Source organism: Dipodomys ordii, unplaced genomic scaffold, assembly GCF_000151885.1.
Source record: "Dipodomys ordii isolate 6190 unplaced genomic scaffold, Dord_2.0 Scaffold25, whole genome shotgun sequence".
NCBI lineage: Eukaryota > Metazoa > Chordata > Mammalia > Rodentia > Heteromyidae > Dipodomys > Dipodomys ordii.
Genome location: NW_012267241.1, coordinates 9905391 through 9923378, shown reverse-complemented (window position 1 = coordinate 9923378; position 17988 = coordinate 9905391). Strand labels below are relative to the sequence as shown.

General features: G+C 37.8%; 1 protein-coding gene across 3 annotated transcripts in view; it reads left to right on the top strand.

Annotated features, from left to right (window-relative positions):
- Window positions 1-17988, top strand: part of Dtna (dystrobrevin, alpha) — a 328938-nt gene that overhangs the window by 130759 nt on the left and 180191 nt on the right. For all 3 annotated transcript variants that reach the window (XM_013014910.1, XM_013014907.1, XM_013014909.1), the window contains exon 2: window positions 12507-12636. The gene's annotated coding sequence lies outside the window, so the exon portion shown is untranslated. The remainder of the gene's footprint in view (window positions 1-12506; window positions 12637-17988) is intronic.

The window sequence follows — 17988 nt, the reverse complement described above, 5'->3', positions numbered from 1 at the left end:
TCACACCTATAATCCTAGCCACTCAGGAGGCTAAGATCTGAGAATCTCAGTTCAGAACCAGCCTGAGAAGAGAAATCTAGGAGACTCTTATCTCCAAATAACCAGCAAAAAGCTGAAAGTGGAGAGGTATGGCTCAGTTAGTAGAGGAATGTCAACAATGAGCAAAAGAGCTGAGATAGTGCTCTGTTGAAGGCCTATTACCAGCCAAAAAAGTTATTAGTGATATTTGATTATTTTTCAGAGCTATATTATTAAATACTGCTGTATAATTTATACTTAGAGCATATCTCCACTTGGATTGGACCCTCTCGGTAGTCCTAAGGAATCCAGCAATAACCAGTTTGGTTGGCCCAGTTCATGTCCTTCCCCTTAGCACAACTATATTCTATTTGAAATTGCTGGCTCCTATTTCATCTCTCAATCTGATTGTATTTCACTTTACAGTAGGTTCTAACACACACATAGACATCTATGCTTTAAAATCTACAATGGATGTCCTCCATCCAGATTTGTGCTAAATAAGCTTGAAAAATAAAATGCTTTCTCCCTCCTGTGCTCCCTGAAGATACGTGCTTTGCACCTAGCCTGTACCTTTAGTGATGTCAGGCTTACTGACTTAGGGCCTGTGGTAACCATCTGACAGAATGCCAATAATGGCCGCCTACTGCTTCTGAAAAGCTGGCCTTGTAACAACATCCACATCCTCCTGGCTGCTTTTCCTAACATACGCTCTCAACTTCAAAATGGTTTGCAAAACAAGAATATGAGGAAGTATTGAGCTTCTCAAAGCAGTTGTATTTCAGTTCGTTAAATTATCTTTGTGTGCCAAGGAGATCCTGAAGGCAAAGAAACGAATATACACAGGGAACCATCCTTGAAAGTTGGCATTTGAACTACAGGCACATGACACCTGAAGCCAGTGATCCAAGACAACGTGTGCATGAAGGTGAAACAAAGCTATCATGAGAGCTCTTTCTAAACTTCCTCAGAATCTCTTATTCGCTCTATCGTAATGACTTCTTTGAAATTTAATTTACTTTTTTTTAACTTTGCCAAATTTATCCCATTCCCCACCCTAAACCTATTTTCAAGTGAATTTTCTACACAGAGGATATGAGGTCTTGATTAATTAGTAAGCACTACGATACTGTTAAATATTTAAAATGGGAATCGAATTAGCAGTAACTGGTAGATGCTACTCTTGTTGGTGAATAAGCTGCCCTCCACTCAATAGATCGTCTGTCCACACGAAGCTCAGTATGCACCTCCACCCAATATGATGAGCCACTGGCTTTGCCTTTGGGTAGAGTACACATTTTTAGATTCCTCCTGTTGGCAAGGTCTAGAAGTCATGGCTTATACTCTCTGCCTGGACTGATTGCTCTGTTTCTTATTTATGTCAGGTTTTATACTACATTTTAATAGTCACTCACAGTAAAATTCTTTTGTAGTTTGCATTGTCTGAACGCAGAATAGCCAGAGCCTGTTTTGCTGGATTTCGTGATGAATGATGAGTTTCACATGGATGAAACCTTTCTGTCAACAAAAAGGAGCATTTAGCTGCTGTTTTGGCCAGCGTTAACCACTAGAGGGAGATCGAGGCCCCTCTCATTACTCCTGGGTCCCACCCATCCTGACCCAAAGCAGCCCTGATGCTAAAGATTAATCAAATACAGTTTAAAGGTCCTTGAGATGGGGAGGGAAATGAAGTTTTGTCTTTGAAGCAATTCAAAAGGTGAAAGCTTGTGAACTTGAACAATGTATTTTATTTGACCAACCCACTTGTAGGCAACGTTTATAAATATGAAAATTTCACATACACATTTGGATTTTCACCCTGAACTGGATGCATGTCTCTATGTGATGGAATCAGAGAGCATCCCCCCTTTAAATAGCATACAGTCTTTATTCCAGCAACAGTGCTCCCATCATTATTGTTCTTCCAATACCAGAAGCAAATGCCTTGTGTCACTTCTCGTCGAATTTATGTTTCTTTTTTGTTGTTTTGATAGTTGGTTTGCTTTTATGGTTGAGCATTCGCTTGCAGTTTTTGGTATTGAGGTGTATTTCAAGAGAGGTGGTTTGATGCAGGAGAGTGAGCAAATCGTTTATAGTTTCAAAGAAAATGAGAGAGCACATATTTCATTGAAGCAGAATAAAAACATCTATAAAGGTAAGTTATGCAGGTATGGTGTGCTTGGGTCTCACCTCATTTAGATCAGCTGATGTCCCGATGATGTAATAGTGTTTTTTTGCCACTCAGTCCCTGCCAAATATTTTCTTGTGAGAGTGCAACTCACCTATGTTCATGTGTGTGTGCGCCCCACATACAAACTCCTTCATCATTGGTAACACCTGCTTTCCCCTCCCCTTCTCTTTAGAGTTTCATTTCTTTGAACTCAGTTTTCTCCAAAAGTGATCAAATGTGGAGCACTAAGACATACAAAACAGACAACATATCAGGAAAGATATTTCTCAAGTATGTATTTGTTATTCCTTAAGCAAAAGGAGTTCCTGTGGCGCCATGTCATCTAGCTCTCTGGTAACTAGCTATAGGGTAACTACCTGGTAATTTCTGTTTTGAAATTTAGTGTGCAAGATAGCATGTCTTGGATTAGCAGGTATTTTGGCCCATCAAGACATTATCTCTCACATATCACTATTAGCTTTCACTACCAAGAAGTGTCTCTTATGACTGACTGCACAAAGAGTTATATAATTAACATATGAGGGAAAAATCCCTATCTTTTTTTTTTAAATCCCTATCTTTATACTCGGGATACTAAAGAAAAAAAAAAAGATTCCACATGTAGCCTATAGTCAAACTGGAAATTTCAACTTTAAATTTGGATTTGGGTAAGATAAACAAGTTCTGACAGCTGATATTCAGACTTACTCACATCACTGGCTTCTTGTTATCAAAAAAATTTGATAATATAAATATTAGTGATCATAGCTAACATCTGTTGATTTTTCTGTATGCCAGGCATTGTGTGATGTGATCTCTTTTAATCTTAAAAAGGAAATTTGTGAGGAGAGACTTGGTAATTCCTATTTTAGAAGTGTGGGGATGGGAAAATGAGTCTTGGAATGAATAAGAAACTAGTGCAACATTGCATTGAGGTTAAGTCAACAATACGATAAGAGTTGCCTGGGACTTCGTTGAACATCAAAGCTTCCAGCCAACCTCTTCAGTCTATTCTTTTCATTACATGACAATAGTTCGCCAGTCCCCAAGATGCCTTCAAGGGGATCCTTGATAGCATAACTATGTTAAACAAAAATACAGCAATACTCACAAGACACTACGTTGGAAATGAACTTTACAACTTGGGGGGAGGGGAGTCAAGGGGGAAGGAAAGTGGGAGAAAACGAGGGAGAGGGTAACAATGTTTGACAAGAAATGTACTCAGTACCTTATGCAACTGTACCTCTCTGTAGATCACCTTTACAATTAAATTAAATTAAACCAAAAGGTCCTAATCTATTGTTTACCTTTTTCACCAAGTGGACAAAATTCTGACAGCACAGAAGTACTGGGGAGTAAAATTACTAAAAGTTGATTACAAAAGAAGCAATGATACCAAATTCTACTGGTAGTCATTGTATTCCTTACTCCAATGCATGTACAATAAAAATCAAGCAATCAACAACAACAACAAAAATAACACTTTATTGAACCTTGAAATCTTAGTACATATAAGTATTCATAAAGCACTTTTGAAACATATGGAGGTGTAATGATAACCACCAAATCTAATTGTTTGGGGTACAAGTTGAACCAGCTACTTCTGCCACAAACTGGTTGGTTTCGAAGACTACCTGGCTGACAAGCCATGATTATTCAGATAGGGGAATTTGGCAAGGATTTTCTTGGCAATCAGTGAAGTAAGCTTGAAAATTCAGAAAAAAAGATCAACTGGCAAATTTCTGACAATGATATAACTCAGACTTTGCAGTAGAATTCACAATTTGGGGGAGCATACATCTGTTACTATGAGCTTGACAGCTTTCAAGTGCCTCAAATGCTTTTCTGATGAGACTGATGGTGACATTAACAGAAATGGGTTTTTTGTTAGTAAGATTAAATAAGTCAACATTTCAGGTTATCTACAGTTCCTAGTGCCACCAATATTTCACAAACTGACAAACTGATGGTAGTACCAAATCATACATAGGTTAAAAGAATCTATGCAAAGCGTGACACCCATGATGGGTTTGACATCATGAATTATGTGAAGTTCAGTGATTTGTTTACAACCCCAAAGTGTCACTCCTTGTTAAGGAACAACCATGGTTATAGTAGAGACAAATAGTGTGTTAAACTGAAAGACTAGGGAATTGCTGAGCCATTTCAACCTGTCTATCTGTGTGGGTCTGGAGAGTCAATTCATACTCTTCAACGCAAATAATGCATTGAAATAAATGAAATGCAGCTAAATCTAGCTACCTTCTATTAAAGCAGACAGTAAGACATAGCTAAATATGTAAAGCTATGCCAAAGTTCTGGTGAAAATTTTGTTTGGGAAACAGTAATCTTTCATTATTTATCTTGAAGATACCGTATTTACTGCTGTTATGTAAATGAATTTATTCTTTTTTTTAATTTATAAGTTTAATTTCTAATAGATATAACAAGCACAGAAAAGCTTTTTGGTGGTCTCCTGAACCAAAAATAAAAAAGTTGAGCATCTCTGATGTAGGAGATAATATCACTTTTTTTCCCCACACTGCGGATTGAACTCAAGGCTTCACACTCATAAGGAAGGTGCTCTACCACTTGAGCCAACACCTGTCACCTCTCTAGCTCCATTTTGTCTTGATCATTTTTGAGGTTTCACTTTATTCCTGGGGATATTTGTTTACTTTAGCCTGAGGATTAACTTTATTCTGGAGACAACAGGAGCATACCCCTTGTGCTCAGCCAGCCATTATACTCCCACTGTAGTTGGGGATGCTACCATGCCCAGCCATTGATTAAGATGGAATCTTGCAACATTTTGTGTCCAGGTTGGTCTTTGATCCTTCATCTCTGCCTCTCAACTAGCTAAGATTACAGGAATGAGCTACCATACCAGGTACCACTACTTTTTTAACCCCAGAGTAGCATGGAGATTTAGTGATACTAGATTAAATGATATATCTTTTGTAACGAAATTACAAGTGTTTGTAATTATAGTAAGTGGTATATTAAATGTTGTCTTTTTTAGGGAAAAAAACTCCATATTCTCTGAGTCAAAAGAAAATGATAAGGCAGTTTCTTACAAGCCCTCAGGTGGCTGTTTAGCTATTCAGGATCTTCAGAGCCACTAGTCTAGGTAGAAAAGCCCCACTGAAGAGCCAGGCTGGAGCAGAATCCCAGAATTAGATCTATTTTTGATTTCCAGTAAAGGCATTTCTTTGCTTAAGAAAACATTCACACAAGTTTTGCATATAAATACAATTTTCTAGGAGAAACAAGTATACGCTGCAATAACAAAATAAGAATCTGATTTTCATGCCAGTGAAATTGCATCCAAATAACTGCTATATTTGCTTCTATGTTATTTTATGCAAATATTTTTATGGGTAGGTTCTTATGCATATTAGAAAAGAATAATGTTTAAAACCATGAGGGATTCCATGTGGTTGGGACAAGTTTCATTCAGGGTATTTTTGGCAAATATGCTACTTGGCAAAAAATATTTTTTATGTTTTTCCTCTCATCTTTTTTAATGTAACTAATATAACTGGGGAAAGGCTTTATAAGGTCTCCATTCTTTTTATAAATTTTTGCTCTTTTTCTCTATAACCACTTTCGCATGAGTGTCTTTTTAAAAATATTTCCTTCCTTCGTTTCTTGAATTGTTTTGATCTTTAATTTCCTGGTGAAACCAAAGACATTTGTAAGAGATCACATTGTATCATCAACCTCTTAGAATTATACAGTGGAATTCTCCAGTAAATGAATGAAGATAAACTCTGAGTGAGATTTGAAGGTCAAATTTTTTGAAGGAGAAACAGAATCTGTGATATACCTGGATGGTGTCGTGGTTCTATTTTTAATTTTTTCGAGAAACCATTCTACTGATTTCCATAGTCGTTGCACTAGTTTATAGTTCCACAAGTGTTTCATAAAGCTTCCTTGTCCCCACATCCTTACCAGAATTTGTGGTGTGTGTTTTTGATGATGGCAGTCCTGACTGGAGTGAGATGAGATCTGAATGCTGTTTTGATTTGCATGTCCTTCGTGGTCAAGAGATGTTGAGCACTTCGTCATGCACCTGCACACTTTCCAAATGCCCTACAACTGATGAATGGATCAAGATGATGGCATTGTGTGTGTGTGTGTGTGTGTGTGTGTGAGCATTACACAACAGAGTATTATTCAGTCAGAAAGAATGAGATTATGTCATCTGCAGAGAAATGAATGTATCTAGAAATTACTATGTTAAGCAAATGCAGCCAGGTTTAAAAGGGCAAAACTCATGTTTTTTTTTCTCCTATGTGGATGCTAGACCTAAAAGATAAACATATATAAATACATAAAGGAATACACCACCCACAGAGATACATATGTGTGCATATATATATATATATATGGGTTAAATTATGCTATATACATGTGTGGAATACCATGGAAAGCCCTTTTGAACAATTAACAAAAAAGCAGGTGCTGTCTGGAGTGTAGTACTAGTGAGAGGGCAGAGGGGAAGGGAGAGGGTATGAAAGGTGAATAAACTCAAAAGGTGTTATGTCTGTGTGCTGAAACAATGAGGCTTGCTGAGATTAGTTTGACAAGGAGGTGGGGATGAGGGAGAGTGATGGAGGAGGGACACTAATGAAGACACATTATATTCATAGATCGACATATAAAAGTGAAACCTCCTTGGACAACTACTTGATACTTATAAAACATGAAAGCATGTATTGTATATGCATATGTATATATATATATGTACCTGTGTACATGCATGTGTGTGTATATATATATGTACCTGTGTACATGCATGTGTGTGTGTGTGTGTATATATATATATATATATAACCCCATAGATATACATATTCACATAGGTACAAAACTGAGAGTAGGAATAAAAAAATTATCATAGGGATTTCCTCTGGGGTAGAATGAAAGGATGTCACTTTCATATTTCTAGCTTTCCTATAAAGGAAATGATTGTGATTCAAAATTACTTACCTCTGTAAGTTTCCTGCCATCTCATGTTCTATTTTTAAATTAAATTTGCTTTTGTCATGCATGGTAGCACATAACCTAATTATTTTTACATTGCTTCTTTTTTTAAAAAAATGAAAAATTACATATAAGCACTCCAGTGAGTTTCTTAGCAACCGATCTCCTCTGCTGAGGTTGTCCGGGATAGCTTCTGTCCTCACACACATCATGTCAGGGAAATTTCCTCTTAAAATGCAGTTGTCATCTGAGTAAGCCCTTGCCTTAGCCTTACAGTAAGATGTAACCCAATGAAATAAGAAGGTAGTTCTTGGGGGTGGAGAGGGTGGGGTGCAGGGGAATGCTATACAGGAAACAGAGTCTAAGCTAGGTACTGGTGGCTCACACCTATAATCCTAGCTACTCAGAAGGCTGAGATCTGAGGATTGTGGTTCAAAGCCAGCCTAGTCAGGAAAGTCTGTGAGACTCCTATCTCCAATAAACTACTCATAAAAAGCTGGAAGTGGCCCTACAGCTCAAGTGGTAGAGCACTAGCCTTGAGTATGAAAGGGCTCAGGGACAGCACCCAGGCCCTGAATTCAATCCCCAGGACCAGCAAAACAAAAACAAAGCAAGCAAAGACTTGGAAAAAATACTAAGTTACATAAGCCAGACCCAAAGAAACACAGGGTCCATGGTTTCCCTTATTTTCAATAACTAGTATATTTCTAGGACAAGCAGAAAAGGTCCAAATTTATGTACATATGACCATATAAGATGATGCTAAGCAAAATGGACCCCAAGATAGGGACACAAGAGGTTTTACGTTTGTTGCTATTGTTTTTAATGTACTATGTGATTTTTTTATTTCTTTTGTATGTTCTTCCCCCCTGGTATAACCCCTGTTGTCACTGTATTTGATTCTGGTACCATGTATCTTGTATATAAAATTTTCTAATTTGGGAAGGGGAAGGAAAATAACAAAATGCTGAAACAAGGATACAGGTTGACCCATTGTTAACAATGGACATACAAGACACTATGTTGAAAACAAACTTTACCACTTTGAGGTGGGGGGAGTAGGGATCGTAAAGGGAAAAAAAGGAGGGGGTAACAATGTTCAATAGGAAATGTACTCATTACCTTACTCATGTAACTGTACCCCCTCTGCATAGTATCTTTACAATAAAAAGTATTTAAAAAAAACTAGAGCTGAGGAATCCTTATACATCACTTCCCTACCCAGTGCCTTTGGTTGACAGAATACTCTACTGATATTGACAGACAAATCACTATAGGTTCTTTTTCTATGTATGCCAGTCCTGGGGCTTGAACTCAGGGCCTGAGCACTGTTTCTGAGCTTTCCTTGATCAAGTCTAGCACTCTGCCACTTGAGTCACAACTCCACTTCTGGATCTTCTGGTGCTTCCTAGGGGATAAGAGTCTCAAGGAACTTTTTGTCCAGGATGGCTTCAAACCAGGATCCTCAGATCCTGGCTTAACCAGTAACAGGGTACCGTGGTGTGTGCCTGTCATCCCAGCTACAGCAGCAAGTATATGTAAGAAGATCATGATCCAGGCAGCCTGAGCAAAAAGTGAAACCCTATTATGAAAATAACCAGGGCAAGCAAGCCTAGAGATGTAGCTCGAGGGATAGGTACCCGCCTCACAAGCAGGAAGTGTTGAGTTCAAGGTACTGCCAAAATAAATAAATGAGTCAATGAATAATTGTTCAGTACTGGAAATATTATGTAGGAAAATATGGCCAGGTAAACAACAGAGAAGGAGGACAGTGTTGTTGTCATAGGAAGCTTGGGAAAAGCTGAAACATGAATAAGAGACTATTAACTCTATCTCAGTCATATTTGACTCTGTCCCATGTAGTTGGAGCTGGGAGTGACCACTTAGTCTAATCTTGCATGAGGAGTGCACATTGCATGCTAAATCCTATGTTATAAATGATTCTCAAGCTTCTGCATGGGTTGACAGAGTCAGTGTGAAGGTCACTGACTTTTTCATGTGACCATCCATCTAATTTGAAGGAATTTTCACATTAACAAAAACTCAGCCTCCTGCAACCCACGTGCTTCCACCTATAAATGAAATGCTTCTTTCCTGGTGAAAGCCTGTGGTGAGATACTGACTCATAACTCCAATTGGAGACTCTCCTACCTGGAAACTCCTCAGGGAGACAAGGGAAAGAGACAGTATCTTTCTTGTTTTGGAAATTAATCTTCTGACACTAGATTTTTTTGGGGGGGTCCGGTTGTGGGGCCTGAACACCGTCCCTCAGCTCTTCAGCTCAAGGCTAGCGCTCTACCACTTGAGCCACAGCGCCACTTCTGGCTTTTTTTTCTTTTTGCTTATGTGGTGCTGGGGAATCGAACCCAGGGCCTCATGCATGCAAGGCAAGGGCTGTACAGCTGAGCCACGTTCCAAGCCCTTTATACTAGATTTTAACTTGTAGTCACACTAGAAATTTTAGGCTAGCCAACCTAGAACTGCAGTTAGCTAACTTAGAATTTAAATAAAAATTGGAGGAGAAAGGTATCATTTTCTGTTCCCACATAGTGTTCCTGTGAGAATGTTGCCCTGCAGGTGTCCAGGAGTTGCAAGAAGAGAGGGAAAGGAGGGAGAGAGAAAGAGAGAAAGAAAGAGAGAGGAGGATTGATTATTTTAATTCATGATGATTGTAATTCATGATTTTAATTCATAATTGGGAGGCAGGATCATGAGTAGAAAGAATGATTTCTACTCCACTCTACATATTCTAGGAGAACCGGAGGTAACAGAAGCTATGAATAGAGAGATGGATCTACTCCAGATTGGACACCTGCTTTTGATCACTGTCCGTGAGATACAGGCTGAAGTGGGGCAGGCCACTTCTTGGTGGAGGAGGAATGGCAAAACTGAAGCCAGCTTACCACTGAGATCTCTCCCTAGGTGGCATGTTTATTAAAGTCATAGATCTCTGTCAAGTGGGCCACCCAGGAAGCCCTTAAACAGCACCTCCATCTGAACACTGCCCAGTTACATATCCATTGCAATGTGGAGTCACTAACCACTGGGACCGAGGAAAAACAAACAAACAAACCATGCAGAGGGCTCAATCAGGAATTGACAAGTAGAGGAAAAATAACCAGCCACAGAATCCTAAGCAGTCACTCAGTCAATTGGAAGAGATTTCTTGAATGCTTCTGTATTGTCGAATAGAACTAGACAGGTTTACCTGTGTGTTTGCTTTGTTACATTTGTAGGTGCATAGTTATATGTGACATGATATGAGATTATATAAATTTCTGTTTGCTCATGATTTAATTTGTAACTGTTTCCAAATGCATCGGTCTAATCTACTTCATCCCTATTTTTAAAAATTATAACATGTACTTTAACATAACAAAAAATCAGATTGGTGATATGGTTCAAGTGTTAGAGCAATTGCCTAACTCTGCGCTCCCCCCAAATCAAAAGCACAGTATGGTGGCTTATATCTGTAATCCAAACTATATAGGAAGCAGAAATCAGAAGGATTGTGCTCTAAAGCCAGTCCAGGCATACAGTGAGTGAGACCCTCATCTGAAAGCTGGATATGGTAGTATCCACCTGTAATCCTTGCTCTGCAGGAGGTGTTATGAGGAGGATCATATCCAGGTTAGCCTGGAACAAAACTGAAAGATACTATCTTATAAATAACTAAAGCAGCCAGGCACTGGTAGCTCACAGCTGTAATCCTAGATACTCAAGAGGCTGAGATGTGAGGGTCCTGGAAGCCAGCCTGGGCAGGATAAGTAGTGGGACTCTTAGCTCCAATTAACCATCTAAATCCCAAAATGGATCCGTGGCTTCCAGTGATAGAATGCTAGCCTTGAGAAAAAATGCTCACAGACGGTTCCCAGGCCCTGAGTTCAAGCCCTGTGCTTGGCAAAAAGAAAAAAAGGAAGAGAAAGAAAAACGGCTGGGAGCATGCCTAAAGTGGTAAAGTGCCTGTCTAGCAGGTGCAAGGCCTTGAATTAAAATACCAGTACCACCAAAAAGATTATCTGAAACTACTAATTTGCAATAATATATTTAATGCCAACTTCAGGTATGTATAAACAAGGAATAGAGCCCAACCAATAGCTCAAGGAAAAACCATTGGGGCCCAATGTATCAACATGAGGAGTCATTGTGCAATGAACATTTCTTTATCTCCTGCTAATAAAACTTATGAGGTAATGAACATGTCTGAGAACTTTGATTAGAGCGAGTGAGAATGACTGTCATAAAATTTTCTTTATGTGCCTAAAACCATAGGATGCCTAAAGCCAGTCATGAAATCTAAAATAATTATTGTAGTCACTTTAGGCAGCCTGAGTTAAAGAAAACCATTGGAAGAGAAAAGGACAAGGGGCAGAGCTGGAACAGAGCAGCCCAGACGCCATTAAGATTTCTTCTCCATTCCCACCGTGGTCAGATGTTCTTCTTTGACCTTGCTGTAGCCCTCCAAACCCATTTCTCTCACCGTAACATTAGAATTCCAGAGCTTTGGATTTCTACCGTTTCAAGCCTTCTGATAATGAACATCCATTCTGTGTGTCGCCAAAGAGAGGAAGGAAAACAACACTGATAGATCGGAGAAGGCAGTAGAGTGCTTGGGCCACTAGCAGGTTGAAGGTTAAGAAGTCTGGGGCACTGTATAGGGCTTCCCTCTTTCAAGGCTCATTTAGAGAAAGTTCTTAATGAAACCATTCAGCTTTAAGGAACATAACGGCCAAGTTTGTGAATTATTGACTATTTATGTGATTTCTGCACAACATAATGAGTCATCTGGATTAATAAGTAACTTTAGGTTGCCTTTGACTGGTCAATTCCTGTGGCACACCTACTTACACCTGCTTCAGCCAAACCCCACAGACAGCAGGTTGGTCTGAAGACTCTAAATTCAGTAGTAATTTCCTTGACCTTAGTCGAAATTAGATTATTGATAGAATATTCTAGAAAATTACCTACTTGTTTCCCCATCTCTGAATTTTTAATTGACCAAACATGAAAGAGTTGTGTTAGGATAGCAAGGTTCCAGCCCTTCTGTCACCATCCAGTGGCTTCATCTTGAAGGGTAACTAACTTCCTGCCTCTGAGCCTGACCATTCTGATCTGTGAAAAAGAAAAGCAGAATAAATGTCTACCATTCTAAATATTTCTTATAGTAAGTTCAGAATCAAGGTTCTGAATAGGGCAAGCTGTTCGTAGCAGAGGAGCAGTTTGTAAAATACCATTTGTTCTAGATCTGCCAATCCTGGATCCCTATTGTATCTGTAGTCAATAATAAAGTATAAGTTTCTTAGCTCAAGACAAGTATGTTTTCTCATTTCAGATAAATAGGACTTACCAGTCCCTGGATAAAGCCCTTGGGAAGTCTTCAAATGCCATCATCAACTGCCAGTTCTAAGAAAAGAAAATAGATGGTTTTGGAGAGTTCATGTTGCTGCTTCACTGAATTTTAGGTGAGTGTGTTTAAGACAAAGAATTTAAGATGAGCATTAAACTGCTTTTTCCAAAAGTGCTTTTCACTTCTGCATGCAAAAGAAAATGAGAATGTCTTTCCCTTTTGTACTTTCAGTAGGTGTTTCTTTATCTTTTGTTTATTTATTTTAGTTATCAGTAACTCTCTGAACTAGTGTTCTGTACCATACAGATGGTTCTGAAATCTTTTTTCTAACTTCATTAGGCAAATGTCATAAGGCTTCATTCTATTATAAAGGTTTCCTACTTTTAAAATATAGGCAGTAGATTTAATATCAGACTAATAAACCAGATGAGATTAAATCATCTGGTGGCATAAATGGAAGGGGCATTTGGTGGTGAGGGTGGTTGAAGCATTGATGCATCCATGTGGGAGGTAAGGAAGCATAGCCCTATAGAAGGACCAGCAGGGGGTTTTGTGGGGCCTAAATTAAAAGTAGGACATGGGTAAGGTGGAGAACATTAAATTTCTAAACTTTTATGCCAACTAAGAACACATGCACATATAGATGTGTGTATACATACACACACATTAAACTTTGTTTTGCCCAGCTATGGGTAAGCAAATGTGTTTTACATCATCATACATGATTACTATTGCATGCTATGACAAGAGCCTGTAACTGGGTGTTTTAATATTAGTCTGAGATATGCCTTTATCATTTTCTCAGCAAAACAGAGAAAAATGGTAGTTATATGTCAAAATAGTGTGGTCTTCCACTTCTTCCTAAAGCCACTTTTCACAGTTTATTATGTACTTTGAAGAAGGCTTTCCCAAACATAAAAATATACTTATTTTTAATTATAAAATAGTGCAACTAACAGAATTGACCACTGTCTAAATCTAATACTAAAGGCATACTTTATCCTTTATATTCTTCTGTGATATGAAAGAAAACTGAATAACCATTTTTGAGCAGACATCATTTTAGAGCAGTCAAAATGTAAGTCAAAGTGACATTATGACAGGGTTTGCAAACAACTTTGATTAACTCTCAGTTTAAAATTAGCCATCAAGTTTGAATAAATGATATGAGAGTCAAATGCATATGGCAAGATTATTGCTTTTTAGATACCAAGATTTCCTTTACAGTTCTGAGTAACTTCATGATGAAGGTAGGTGATTCAGTTGTCATTTTAAGGATGTTTAAATTTTGTTTATTGAAAGAGAACATAAACCTAAAATGGTTATTTCATTTATTTTCAATATGTTTGCTGAATACAGTTTCCAAGAGATACACTTCACAGGCTTTAAAAACATCAGTAAATCAATTTGACTGGTGTGGAGAAAATGAAAATGAAAAGCTAATTTTCTGAACTGTCTATCTACTAGTTGATCCAATTTATGCATTTTACCTTGAAGGCAATTCTTCGTTTTGTCACCTCTATGTTTGACCTTTGTGGTCGGTTTTCCCGCCATAACCCTCACCTGTAGCTTAGCTCAGTGCCTTGAACCCTGAGCTTCAGTAGTATCTCGTCTTCTTCCCTTGATAATGGTGGGTGGTAGAGCCTTTGGCTTCTTGCTACTGCTAATCTTCAGGTTGATTCACTATTCCCAGTTTAGCTAAGCTACTCAATTCTTCCATCAATTGTGTAACCACATCCCTGTATTAAATTATACCCATTTAAAAATTTACACTGTTTTCTCTTTCCTTGGTTGGGTCCTAACTAATCTATAAAGCTTCATTGATTTCATTCAAAATTACTGGAAGAAATGTGAACAGGGATAACTTACATGTACCCCCAGAAAACAAATGGTTTCCAGAAATACTTTAAATTTACAGATAAAGTTCAGTGGGATTTTTTATATAAACTTTGTATTTATGTAACTGGAACCCCTCCATACATCACTTTCATAATAACAATAAAGATATTCATAAAAAGCTTCATATTAAGGGATGTGAAGGGTAAACAAAGGAGGAGGCTTCAATGCTTGTTAAGAAATGTACTCATTATCTTGCCCATGTAATTGTAACCCCTCTGTACAGTATGTTCACAATAAAAATTAAATTAAATTAAAAAAATAAAAAAAATTTTAAAAAGTTTCATATTAAGAAACTGAGATAAAATACAGACACAAGAGTATACAAGTAAATTATGACTTCTGTCACAAAACATGATAAGTTCCCTTATCATAAGAGGACGCTTCTAGTTGGTCCTCTCAGAGGAAGTCAGTATTCTGGCTTTTCTCATCATTGACTAGTTTTGCATATTCTTAGAACTTTTCATGAAATCATACAGTGTGTCTTGTAGCTATGAATCATTCTTTTTTAAACTCAATAAACTTTATTTTTAGAGCAATTTATGGTGCAGAGCGAAGCTGAGCAGATGGTACAGTCATTTGCTGCATCGTCTCTGCTTTACACATACACAGCCTACCCAACTCTCAGTATCACCTTCAAGAATGGCACACATGTCACAGTCAAGGAACCCACATCAACACAGTTATCATCCAAAGTTCATTTTATGAATTAGTGTGTGTTCTCTGGGGGTTTGGTCAATACATAATGCCAGTTAGCCACATTTATAGTGTCCTATGGAGTTGTTTCATTGCCTTAAAATTCTCCGCTGACCACAAAAGCCCAACAACCACTGGCCCTTTTATCTCATAGCTTTGCCTTTTGCAAATTCTAATGTAGATGGATGATCCCAACTTCATTGCTTTTTCAGATTGGCTCCTTTCACTTTATAACATGGTGAGTTGTCTTCTGGCCTTTTTCCATGTCTTTTTGCATTTCACTGCTGAATAACATGCTGTTACCTGGAAATATATCATTTTATTCCCCTACTCACTTACTAAAGAACATTGGGCAATTTCTTTAGTGTTGGCAATTATAAATAAAACCGATCATCTGTGCATAGGTGTGTGTGTGTGTGTGTGTGTGTGTGTGTGTGTGTGTGTGTGTGTGTGTGTGACATAACTGTTGGATTCATTTGGGTGAACATCAATAGTCATGTTAGTGGTTCATCTAAGTATATAAAATGATTGATAAGAAATTGCCAACTGTCTTCTCAAGAGATGTATCATTTTGCATTTTCACCAAGGTTCCATACCCACATTCCACAGCTAAGCGTTTGATGTTGTCAGTGTTTTGGATGTTAGCCATTCTACTATGTAGTTGTATTTTAATTAGCAAAGCTCTAATTACATAAGATGTATATATCTTTTCTTTTTACCTTTGCCTTCTGTATATCTTGTTTGGGGAGGAGTCCATTTTGGCCCACCTTTGAATTGGGTTGGTTCTGCCTGGCAAAGAACATAGCTAACGAGCTAAATGAAAAGCCCACAAAATGAGAGAAGATTTTTTTCTAGCTCTGCATCAGACAAGAGCCTAAAGTCCAAAATACACTTAGAGCTCAAAAAATTAAATTCTCAAAGAAACAACAACCCAGTTAACAAATGGGTTAAAGACTTAAAGAGAGACTTCTCAGAAGAAGTAAAACAGGCCAAGAGACACATGAAAATATTTTCAACATCTCTGGCCATAAAGGAAATGAAAATCAAAACAACACTGAGATTCTACCTCACCCCAGTGAGAAAAGCCAACATCAAGAAAACTAACAAATGCTGACATCGATGTGTACAAAAGAGAATGCTATTATACTTTTGGTGGGAATGTAAGATTGTTCAACTACTCTGGAAAGTGGCATGAGTTCTGTTCTTATTGAGTCTTAAGTGCTCTTTGTATATTTTGGGTAAAAATATTTCATCAGGTCTGTCTAGGCAAATGCTGTCCCTAATCTATGATTTATCTTCTCAAGTTTTTTAAAGTTAAGGTTTGTTTTATTGGTTGGCTGGTTTGGTTAGGTTAGATTTTGATTTTTGATATGGAAAAATATTTTAACTTGATATACTTAAAACCATATTATAAGCTGGAAGCTGGCGGCTTATATATGAAATCTTAACTACTCAGGAGGCAGAAATCCAGAGCATCATGACTCAGAGCCATCCTGGATAGAAAAGTCTGAGAGATTTCATATCTAGTTAACAAGAAAAAGTTTGCCTAGAGGCATGGCTCAAGTACTAGCATGCCAGCTGAGTAAGGGTCAGGCTCTGAGATCAAACCCCAAGGGGGGAAAATATACATATATAATATATCTATATCTGTATCTATATATCTAACTACTGTAAGTTATAAAATATTGCAGCATAATTCTGATGCTATTAAAAATCAGGGTCACCCTTCCCATTTTGAATGACAAATTATTGAGGTAATTTATTACCCAAATATAATTTTTAAATATTCTCATTTAGTTTTGGAACATAAGAATTTCATAGGTCCCCAACCTCATTCTGTCATTCACTCTTTAAATCTAGAACATCTAGTTGATTTAATTATCTGTCTTTTCAACTACAGTTGAGGGATCTGATTTCCCTTTTAGTAAGGGCCTTTGCTTCTTGAAGATTCCTTGTAATCCGAGCCTTTCACATTTCCTATAATAAATATGAAATATGTTGGAAACTAAAGTGGTCAGGATGCCTCTCTCTCTCTTTCTCTCTCTCTCTCTGTCTCTCTCTCTCTCCTTCTCTCTGTCTCTCTCTGTCTCGATAAGTAAACAACTCGCCCTGTCTCAACAATCTGACTCTTTCTAACAGGAGATCTTGGTATTAAAGTAGCTTTTCATTAATCCTTTTGGTACTTCACTTAGTTATCCTAAATGTAAGTGCTCACTATTTTAATTTTCTTCTCATTTATCTATGTGGACATTTCCCTTTTCAGTCTTGTCTCAGGGGTTATCACAACTGCTCATCTGTCCATTTTAATGTACTGTGGTTATACTCAAAAGGACCTGGTGTCCCTTCTACCAACAATTTTCATCGATGCAACCCATGTTAATGTTAGCCTTGAAATGTGTAATTTAGAATACTTTCAGACAATACCATCATGACTAGAACAGTAGTCCTTGGGCCCCTTCAGAATCCTGAAGCTGTTAGACACAAGAATGACTAGCTTTATGAAGTGAAGTGGTTTTAAAAGGTTGGTAAGAAACTGATGTTTCCAAAACAAGTTTAGTACAGAACTGAAAATTCTAATCACTAACATTTATTCCTAGTTTATGGAAATGAAAGTTTAGAAAGCTGTCTGCTTTCTTAAAATACTCTTTAAAAAGAAAAACTTATCCATTAATAATGGGTACAACATAAGCCATACGTCTAATGAAATAGCAGAGACAAGGTTGTGACAGGTTCAAGCAGCATTCGGCGTTGGGTTGTTTCTGCACAGATATGGAAGGAGGAGACTGAAATGTCCTCACTGACTGCATAATGGTGCCCAGAGTCAGGAAGAACACCTGTTAATGAAGAGATCTCAGGTTGAACAGATTTTACTGTC